This window comes from Melanotaenia boesemani, chromosome 2, assembly GCF_017639745.1.
Source record: "Melanotaenia boesemani isolate fMelBoe1 chromosome 2, fMelBoe1.pri, whole genome shotgun sequence".
In the NCBI taxonomy this organism is placed as follows: domain Eukaryota; kingdom Metazoa; phylum Chordata; class Actinopteri; order Atheriniformes; family Melanotaeniidae; genus Melanotaenia; species Melanotaenia boesemani.
The window spans coordinates 9,567,084-9,577,511 of NC_055683.1; the positions used below are offsets into that span (position 1 = coordinate 9,567,084).

General features: G+C 39.9%; 1 long non-coding RNA gene across 1 annotated transcript; it reads left to right on the top strand.

Moving 5' to 3' along the window:
• Positions 1–1,941: 1,941 nt before the first annotated feature.
• On the top strand, positions 1,942–9,783 carry LOC121655227. Its single transcript, XR_006013104.1, has 5 exons — positions 1,942–2,184; positions 3,615–3,651; positions 6,014–6,052; positions 7,027–7,064; positions 8,626–9,783. It is a non-coding gene; the product is annotated as an uncharacterized LOC121655227 (long non-coding RNA).
• Positions 9,784–10,428: the final 645 nt, after the last annotated feature.

Here is a 10,428-nt window from a genome sequence, read left to right on the forward strand (position 1 = left end):
TTTGAGCTTTAAATTGTTCAACTCTTCATTTCAGCTTCACATATACTTCTTCAACAAGCACATTTCACCCATCTTCAACTAGCATAAGTACATTTCTGTTCACCTTTCCACCATTTCAACAACACCTTTTCATTTATACTTCATATATTCCTCTTCAAGAATAAAACTTCAACCATCTTTTTCTGTCATTAATGCTTGACATACATCTTCAATCATCATACACCAGTTTGAGCTTTAAATTCTTAAACTATATTAAGTTAATTTCAGTTCTGATTTAAACCATTTCTATTCACATTTACACACCAATTGCAACCTCTATTTCTTCAGATAAACTTTTCAGTTACTTCTTTTCGGCCCTAACACACACATTTCACAAACTACAGACCAAAGTTCTTCTTCTTCTTCTTAGCTTTCTATAAGCCCATTCAGCACAGTCTCTGACCTAATCACCAATTCTCTGTCTACTTTCTTACAGTGATTGATTTATAAGATTAATTTAGAGTGTTTTGGCACCTTTATCAGATTTCACTAGAACGTCAGAATTATTTAAGCCTGATCTTTTCTTTAAAAAAAAGTTGTGGACATTTTACATAGTAATTTAGTTAAATTTAGTCTGATTCATGGAGTTCCTCTTTAGCTACAAAGCAAAGCAAAACCAGCAAAACTACTACCCGGTAGTTGTTAACCAGCCATCATCTTTCAGGCTTCAACTGATAAAATTAATTCATGGAATTCCAGAAAGGCAAAGCAGAGCCAACTACTATTACCAGTTGTGATAGAGTTATGGCTGACCTGTGTACCTTTTTTTTTTTTTTTAACTTGTCCTGTCCAGCATCATAGCAGCAAAATAATAATCTGGTTTCTGTATCGTGCTGAACAAATTTGCTCTGCCAAGGGGAGCCTATGGGTAAGGCTCCTCTTGATAATGTGATTAATTTATTTATTTACTTTGAATCACGGAATCTATGTAATCTTGCTGGACCTGACCGGAGGGGACAGAAAAAGATGGAAAATAGCAAAAAAAGAGCAAAAGGGAAAGAAGAAAGGAGACAAAAAATCACAGACAGAAGGAAACGACCTTCAATCCACCATCACCAGACAACAAGCTGTTAGACCTGTACATGAACACACCAGAACATTTCCTACAACTTTTACAAAAGCAGAAACACACACACAGAAAAAACAGAGCTGCTAGTCATTAAGAGTTTTTAAATAATAACCAAATCAAAAACACATAACAGCGACCAGATACTAACTCACAGGAAAAATAAAAAAATAGAATTATTGATAAGTATAAAAACACACTGGACAAATCAGTGACTGTCAGCATGCAGAGCATGAGGAAGAGGAGTGATCAGTGATGGAGAGTGAGATCGTGCAAATGCGACCTCGCCTCCACGGAGGTCAGAGGCAGACCAGGGCAGCCCAGAGACCCGGGCCCTCAGCAACAGACCCAGAGCACCAACCCAAGTCACCGCACCACGAAGACGACTCCAGCCCCACCCGAAGGGCGGCAGAGGAGAGCCCCACCAAGAACCCTCCACGGTCCCGGGGCACAGGCCCCAGTGGGCCTAGATCAGCAGCAGCCGGCCCCACCAGGGACCAGCCACCCAGGGCAGCCCAAGCGAAGGGCCCAGGGCCCCCGGAGTCCAGAGGCGGCCGCCCCACCCCCCAAAGACAGAGGGCCCGCAACATGCCCAGGAGGACCAGGCCCCCCCAGACAGCCACCCCGTGTAGGCCAGCACACACCCCGATGTTCCAGCCGCACATGTACTGACTTATGTACCATAACAATATCCACACATGTATAATATTCAGAGGTTTTCTGTGCAAAACCATTTAATGATTAACACCACAGGTGTTAAATTCATTATCCTATTCACTAATTCTACTATCAACATGTGAAACGTTTAGTTTTAAAGAGAAGTTCAAGGACACCTTACAATGGCTTTATATCACACTGTTATCATCCTAATTATTGTTGTAATTGTATTAAATCTGTCTACATTACTTAGAAAATATTGTTAGTTAGCGGGCTGATAAGATGAGAACTTCACTTATTTATATTTTACACTGTTTTCAATCAAGCGCTGGAATTTCTGACTTCCCGTGAACTCACCACAGCGTTTCTACGAGGCCCTCGCGCTGCGCTCCCTCCTCCCCTTTTGCTGGCTTCGTCAGACGGTGAGTACACCAGAGTTTTCTCACGGTTAAATGATAAATATTTTAACTATAAACAGCTGTAAACGTCCTCTAACGTGTCCTGAGATGTTGTTCAACTGTAAGCGAAGTAAAACCAATCCAAGAACGATCGAAATTAATTACTATTTTAACAGTTTGAATCGAAGCGGACCGGAAGTCCATCCATTTTGCTTCGTCACGCTAGCGGAGATTAATATCTAATGTCCCTCGGTTAAATGATTCATTTATGAACTGTAAACACGTTTAAGCATCTTCTAACATGTCCAGAGTTGTTGTTGAATGGTAAACGATGTAAAATCAGCCAAAGAATAATCGAAATTAACCATATGAACAAGTATATTTTAACAGTGTGAAGCTAGCTAACCGTTCGGGTGGCTAACGCTAACGGCTAATTTTAACAGCATAAAAATGTCTTCAGCTCTTGTTAAACTGCAAACGAATTCAAACAAACCAACGAGCCACCTGATTTATTTATCCTTTAACCACAGTGACGAAGTTAAATGACCTGGCTAATGGCAGCTAGGGAGAAAGCAACAAAACTCATTATTATCCCACTTATAGTAACTAGGCTTGTACAGTAAGCTAGTGGTTAGTATTATGTTAACAGCTAGCTGTCTGTTCAACCACACCTGTAGATAATTAGGTGTGTTTTGTCTGAGGGATTCATATACAGTTAACTGCTAATGCTATCCTGTCTGGATGAAATAATCAGTAAAAAAAACTCTCATTCTCAGTTAAAAGGTTTAATATGTACAGCTGTATATTTAATAATGTTATAACTGAGTTAACTGTTAAGCTGACAGGGACCAAAAGGAGATATTAGATTTGTTTTCTCTGGTTCCACAGACAGGTATGAGGATTTTTACTGAAACCAGAATAAACATAGATAACTTAAGGACTCTACAGTCTGACTGCAGCTGTGTCTTACAGATGTTTACTGTCTGTAAAGGTGAGACATACATCAGACTGACCAGATGGAAAATTAATTCCTTGTATTTATCACTGATTTTATGTCCACATGACTTTTAACATACTACTCTACATAGAAATGAAATGACTGCTTGAGTGACTTTTTTTTATTATTATTATTATTTATAGTCAGGTCATTATTCTGTAAGAACTTGTTTAAATGAAACTGGTACAGTTAAACTGGACTCTTCATACAGCAGAACAGTTTGAACTGGATAATATATTTAAACTGAACTGGACTGTATCATTAAAAATGTCCTGAGAGGACCTGCTCATTATCTGGTGTTTTAGAAATTAGCTGCATTGAAGATTTTACCGCAAAATAAAATGGAAATGTGGTATCATCAGTATTGTGTGTGTGTGTGTGTGTGTGTGTGTGATGGAGTTCTGACAGACTGACTTCTCTCAGCTCAGATAATAAACTGTTTATCTGTTTTTCTCAGACTAGAGAGAAACTCCTGGTGGTTGATCGACTGTTTGGTAAGTACAGACTGATTTAAAGCAGTGGTTCTCACTGTTTTAGAAAAAAATGTAAATTAAAATACATTTAGACTGAGAAATGACTTAATATTTTTATATTTATTTGAGTTATTTGACAGGGACATTGCATTTGTACATAGTCACAAAATATTGTAGCTGATGCCATGCAGAGTTTTTAAGCCAAAGCTTGTTATCAACTCTTGTCCAGTAAATTATTTATTAATACATATTGTAATAGCTGCAGCTATAAAACCTTCATCAGAAGAAATTCAGTGTTCCTGAGGTTCCTGACTCTAAAACAACCAGAAGAAACCTTTAAACATTTTCATGTCATGTTAGCAGGATTTTACAGTCATGTGGACCAGACAGTCCATCTTCTTCCAGTTCACAGGTGTAATTTATCAGGACATAATGAGAAGTTATCTGGTCCTCACCAGCTCTGAAAATGAACTTAATACACCATCAGATAAAAATATACACATCTCTAACCATGCTGTTATTTAATGAACAAAAACATGAAATCTGATGAAGAACAAGTCACATTGATCTTGTCCTGATATGTTAAACTTTAGAAATGAAAGAGTGGACTTTGTTTTACCAGGACTGTTAAATCCAGTAGATCCTGATGGACTGGATGGAATTAAATGTGATTGAAGAAATGTTCAGTTTAATGGATGATGTCTTAAAAAATATGTTCTGATCAGTCAGCCTGTTCATTTTATATGTTAAGATAATTTTTTACATCCTGGTAACACAAGTAAAACTACAAACCAGTCTAGATGTGGAAAACTCAGGGTGTGTGGTGGTCGGGAAGCTGGAAGCTGATCAGGTATTTTATAAAGCCGACTGTCTCCAGAGAAAAGAAGATGATCTCACACTGAAAGTCTCTGTTTTTATCCACGTATGTTCTCCTGAATTCAGCTTTCTTCTGGAAGAAAATCCTGATCCTGGATTTTTTATGACTGTTTTTGGTTTGCTGTGAAACACTTTGAACATCTCAGCCAATAGAAACAGACGTGATGCTGACATCACTACCAGCTCAGAGTAACCAGACCCAGTAATCAGTAATCAGAGTAACTAACACGTGTTGACTTTACAAAGTGAGACATGAGTCAGTAAATCCACCATCATGTGATCAGCAGGACTGACTCAGGCCTAAACTGTAGATTCACTTCTAAACTTAAACATGAAGATTTATCCTCTGACTCTCTGAGCTGAGCTTGTCCAGGTGATCTGCTGAAGCCAGACTCTCCTCACCTGGAGGAAACTCTGTCAGGTAACACAGACAGACCACAATGAGACACCTGGATGAGCTTTGACTGACATTTCTGTTTCACAGCAAGCTGAAAACAAGCAGAGACAATCACACATTACAGGTTTTTACTGAAGAAGGTTCAGTTTTAGGAGGAGAGCAGGATGTTTGTTCAGTCAGTCTGAACAGGAACAGATCAGACGTGAAGCAGAATATACCTGGATGAAGGTGGAAGAGGAAGATAAATGATTCAGTTTTACTTTATCATTACATCTGTGTTTGTTTTAAAAGCTGCTTTAGATTTCTGACATAAGACTTAACTAGCGGTCATACAGACATCTTCCTCCTCCGTCCAGGTGATGTTAGAGCAGCAGATTTAAACATTTCTTCTTCTCAGGTTTCTACATGTTAACACACTGTGTGTTTCCTGAACTCAGACCTGATCAGACTGGTCCAGTTCTCTGCTGCTGGCTGGATTTAACAGATATGAGGTCTCCCTCTGAGACTCTTTCAGCCATAAACACTGAATCAAGGAGCTGGATGGAGCTCTACAGTAGATCATTTCACTGCTTTGTTTACTTAAAATCACACAGAAGAAATGTCTGACTTTACTGGACAGTAATGAAAGCATCTCAGGTCTTTTCTAGAAGATTACAGACACGACTGTCCTCATCATCTCCAGTAAATAACGTCTCTGTAATGCTGCTGCATTCTGCTTCAGTGGCTCCTAAAGACACTTTGTTCTCATTTAAAGATGATGAATCCTGTTTTATTTACCAGCCAACATGACTTATGGTTCTCAGGGATGGAAGAGATGAGACATCAAGATGGAAAATGTAGAAAATATTCAGGTTAATTTAAGTGGAACTTCAGTTTTCTGCTGTTTGTAGAAAAATATGATTATTGATTATTGTCATGGGTTTTTAGTTAAGTCATTGTTTCCCCAACAGTACACAGTATTAGAGCTTTAAACACAAACACACCAGCAGCTACAGTCCAGCAAACACAGGTTATCTTAGTAACTGAAAAGCTGTTTTAGCTCCACAGCTGGTTACTGACTTTAACCAGAAGAGATGGATCTGGTAACTAACCTGTCGTCTCTTTTCTCAGGCTGAGAGATTGTTGGCTGCTTCCTGTGCTTCTGCTGCGGTACGTATGATCATGTAGGAAACATGCAGCGTTCCTGTATTCTTACAGAACTCGTATCAGACGCCTCAGAGGAGAGTCAGTAAAGTTTAGATGACTTCCTGTAAAGTGGAGGATTGAACATCTGTAGTGGAGCTGGACAGTTTTATCATCTTTCAATGATTGTAGGAACACAGACATGTCGGCCACCATCAGCTCATACAGTCTCTGATTAATCTGCTCATATCTGTGCAGTTCAGACACATTCATGTTTCTTCTTAAACTACAGGAATGAGCTATAAACATTAATAATTAGTCCAGCAGCTTGTAGAGAACCAAGCAGCTTCCACCACAGATGTTCATGTTTCACATGTAAACAGATGTTTCTCTGAGGATCCTGACATGTTCCTGGAAAGCTTTTAGTTCAGAAGATGTAGAACATCTACAGCTGTTATTTTACATCTGGACCATAAACACTTGGAGCCTCTGAGATGATGATCAGAGCTCCAGCCTCCAGTAAAACCAGTCAGGTGTCCACACTCAGCCAGTGGGACAGGATTGTGTTAAAGTTGTACTCAGACCTGTTCCTGCTACTTCCTGTTTACCTGCTGTCAATCATCCTGTCAGTGTGCAGCTGGTTAACATCCAGACCAGCAGACCTGGTCCTCTCAGACTGGATCCATGAACTGGAACATCCGTCATCACACAAGATGTTTCACAGCTGATCTGCTGCTGCTCTGCTTTCCTTCTGACCTCTGATCACTTCTGTATTGATCAGCAGCAGGACTGATGTCACCTTGTAGAAAGAGGACATGATGTTTTTATCTTTGATCATGAAGCTTCCAGCCTCTGAATTGATCTTCTACCAGCAAGTTAAAGTCCAGAAAAGTCTGGATCAAAGCTCATCCTGTTCAGACCAGAGCAGAAGCAGTCAGCTGTGATATCAGATGATCTGATGGTTTCTGGCAGTGAACTAACTCCTCTGTTTCTCCTCTCAGACCCAGAGAGACCGGGGTTCAGGATTCCTGCTCGTCTGGTAAGTGTTTATAGTAGATGGAGGTTGAGTCCATCACAGGACTGGATGTAGGAGGTTTTCACATTTAAACCTTTTCATTCTGCTTAAGTTCAGTAAATATTGTTATTGATCAGAGCTGCTGACCAGGTGAGTTCCTACATACGTGTTAATAAAAACACATCTAGAAACATTAAACTGAAGTCAGACATGAGAGACGAGCTGTTCTACCTGTACATGGATCAGACCTGGTCCAGCAGCAGTGGACTGAGTCCACCAGTATAAAGCCGACAGTTTCCAGTTGGAACTTCCTGTTAGGTCCAGTTTAATGGATTTAATGACCACAGCCAGAAAGCAGCATGTGTTCATGTAATTATGACACTTTATTATGATCCGTGTGTTCCAGCTTCATCCTGGTTCCTACATTTAATAAATGAATCAGACCAATAAGCAGCTGCTGACTCTTCCTCTCAGACCACATCCAGGAGCTGAAACATGGATCATCATGTTACAGAACACCTGCAGCTCTGATGTTTTCTCTCTGCTCATTCATGATGTGTGATGGTCAGTTTAAGCTCTGTCATCAGTAACATGTAAACATGACGTCTCCATCTGAGTTAATCAGCTGTTGGATCAGGAGAGAGCAGGTGAGTCCTGTCAGCCAGAGGTGGGACTAGACCAGAACAGCTGGATTGTTCTGGTCTAGAAACTGCAGCTGCTCTGTGTTGAACTTGTTTCCTGGTCTGTATGACATCAGAGAAAGTCCAGATCTACCTAGACTAGAATCTGCAGTGATCACCTGTGTTTGGTTCTGGACTGATCTGGTTCATGTAGACCAGGACTACACAGTTTGGTCCTATGAGGACAGCAGTCCTGCAGGTTTTAAAGTCTCCCTGCTCCAACACACCTGACTGAGTTGTTGTGTTGGATCCATGTCAGTAGTCTGGTGTGTTGGAGCAGGAAACACTGAAAACCTGCAGGACTGCAGCCCTCGTACGACTGAACCAGCAGTCCTGATGTAATAAGTCAGAGGGTCTGAGTGGGTTCTACGTTTCATGGTGCCACTTACTTTCACACAAACCGCTGGAAGTAGTGCTGCACAGAGATTTATTAAACTTGGTTTTTCTTTCAGCTTTCTCTTCATTTGAAGATCTTGGATGTAATTTTATATTTTATGTGTAACGTGGATGATTGAACAACTGTCAGTCATTACAGACCTGTTACTACACCCACAGCTTAATAAACCCTGATGGAGTTAGTTTCATGTGGCCTTTCTCAAACTAAAACAAGGAATGAGAAATATGATTTTTCCAGATAATATATACAGAAAAAAGTGCAAAACATCTTTCAGAACATTTATATAAAGATGTTTGTTAGTATCCTGATGATAGTGAACGAAAGCTGCCTTTAAAAAACTACCCATCCTGATCTTACTGCAAACAGTTTTAAAGGAAAATTAGTGATTTTTTTAATAAGGAGACTTTGTTTTATATGTAAGATAGTTAAAGGGTCTCCAGAGTAGATTGTGTTTCATTGAAGTGATAATATTAAACAATGTCTAATGAATGTTTTCTGTGTCTTCCAGGTGTCCTGGTGTCCTCCACCTCTCTTTACCCCTCCCCCCTCTACCTCTATCATTTTTGGACATCTATCATTCCTGTCACTCTAGTGTATATCTATCTAATTTTTGGACATTCTATCTTGTATCAATCTATCCTCATCTATCTTTAGCACTTAAGGTGGTGCGCCATTTTGGGGTTGGACCTTCAGATACCAGAGTTTGGGCAACATTTTGGGAAAAGTTTTCTGGACAAAGTTTTATGGGAACCCGGTTTTGGACAAAGATTTTTGTGTGATCCTGTTAAGATCTACCTGTTCTGATCTGAGAGCGTCTCTGCCCTCGCACTCTATCTCTGCTGTTTTGTCCTATCCTGCAAGTTCCTGGAGTGTGTTAATTTTCAGTAAATCAGCTGTTTCAGCTCCTGTGCAGCTGCCACTGGACTCACTGCAGGTTTGTTAAAGTCTTGCTATAAAAGACCACATCCAGCATTGGAGAAGCAGTCTGCTGTCTGTCCTGAGCTGAACTGACGAGAGGAATCCAGAGAACAGAAACCATCTTCATCCCACCACCGTCACAGTTGCTGCTGCGTTCCACATTTGCTCAAAAAACTCGATATAAAGCAGTTGCAGATACAGTTCTGTCTTGGCAAAGCTAAGAGTAGCATAAAACTAAATAAGTAATCTGAGGTAACTGATCACTATATATATTTCTGTGTATTGAATAATTGTAAAATCTAGTTATAAATTGGCTCCTGAGAAATACTGATTTTCAGTATCTGATATTTTCTGTCTCCTGGTAAGCGTTACTGGTTTAGTTTAACAGATTCTAGCTTATTCATCTCATTCAGAATAATTTTTGAAGATATAAGGACAGATATTGGTTAATTTACAGTTTGAACAGTAAATATTTTAGGTGCGTTCTTGCTTAACCACTTGCAGTGATTACATTTCCCTTTAAGAGTTGGTATCAGATTAATTTCACGTGAAAACCTAGTTGATTATTCACACCCATAAACTTTATACCACAACTGTTTTAATAGTTTTGGGTCAACTGATAAAATACTAGCCGACTGTGAAGCCTGAACATTATATTTACTGGTATAATTTTTGAATAAATACTGAGAGAAACCTTTCAGTATATTGCAAGTAGCACAAGTGGTTGAAAATAAAACCTGAATATTTACTTGTCTTAAATTTCTGGATTTAAAGAACATCAACAATGGGAAGACGTAACCAGAAGTCTCAAGCTCTGAAACGCAGATGGAAGGAGCAGAAAGAAGGAAAAGGTGAACAAGCAGATTTCACTTCTCAGAGCCCCAACCAGGTAAATGTGTCTGTGCCATCCACTGAGAGATCTTCACCTGCAGCTCTGGTTTCTGATGGAAATGGTGGTATGAACAGATCACAAAGCAATGCTCCCAGTGTATCACACGTCACGGCTACACAGCAGATGAATCAGACACAGCCACAGGTTTCTTATGCTGACATGGTAAAGAGAGGAAGTCCCAGAAACAATACGCCTGTTGTAGAGTCTTCTAGTGCTCAGCAAATAAACAGCAGACATCAGACCAGTTCCTCCACTTCACCACCAGCTTCTGATGGTAAAACTGTCACAAATACTTCCCAGACTGATGCTTCTAAACACCAGGTAAACCAGAGTGTACCACCGGTATCTTATGCTGACGTTCTGAAGAGAGGACTTGATGCAGCTGGACCATCTCATGAACACAGAATAAACGTGGAACCTCAACCATCTGTGACACGAGTGTGTGCTCCAAGGAGTCAGGATTCAGTCAGATATGGAGTTAAATCTAGAAACAAACAATGT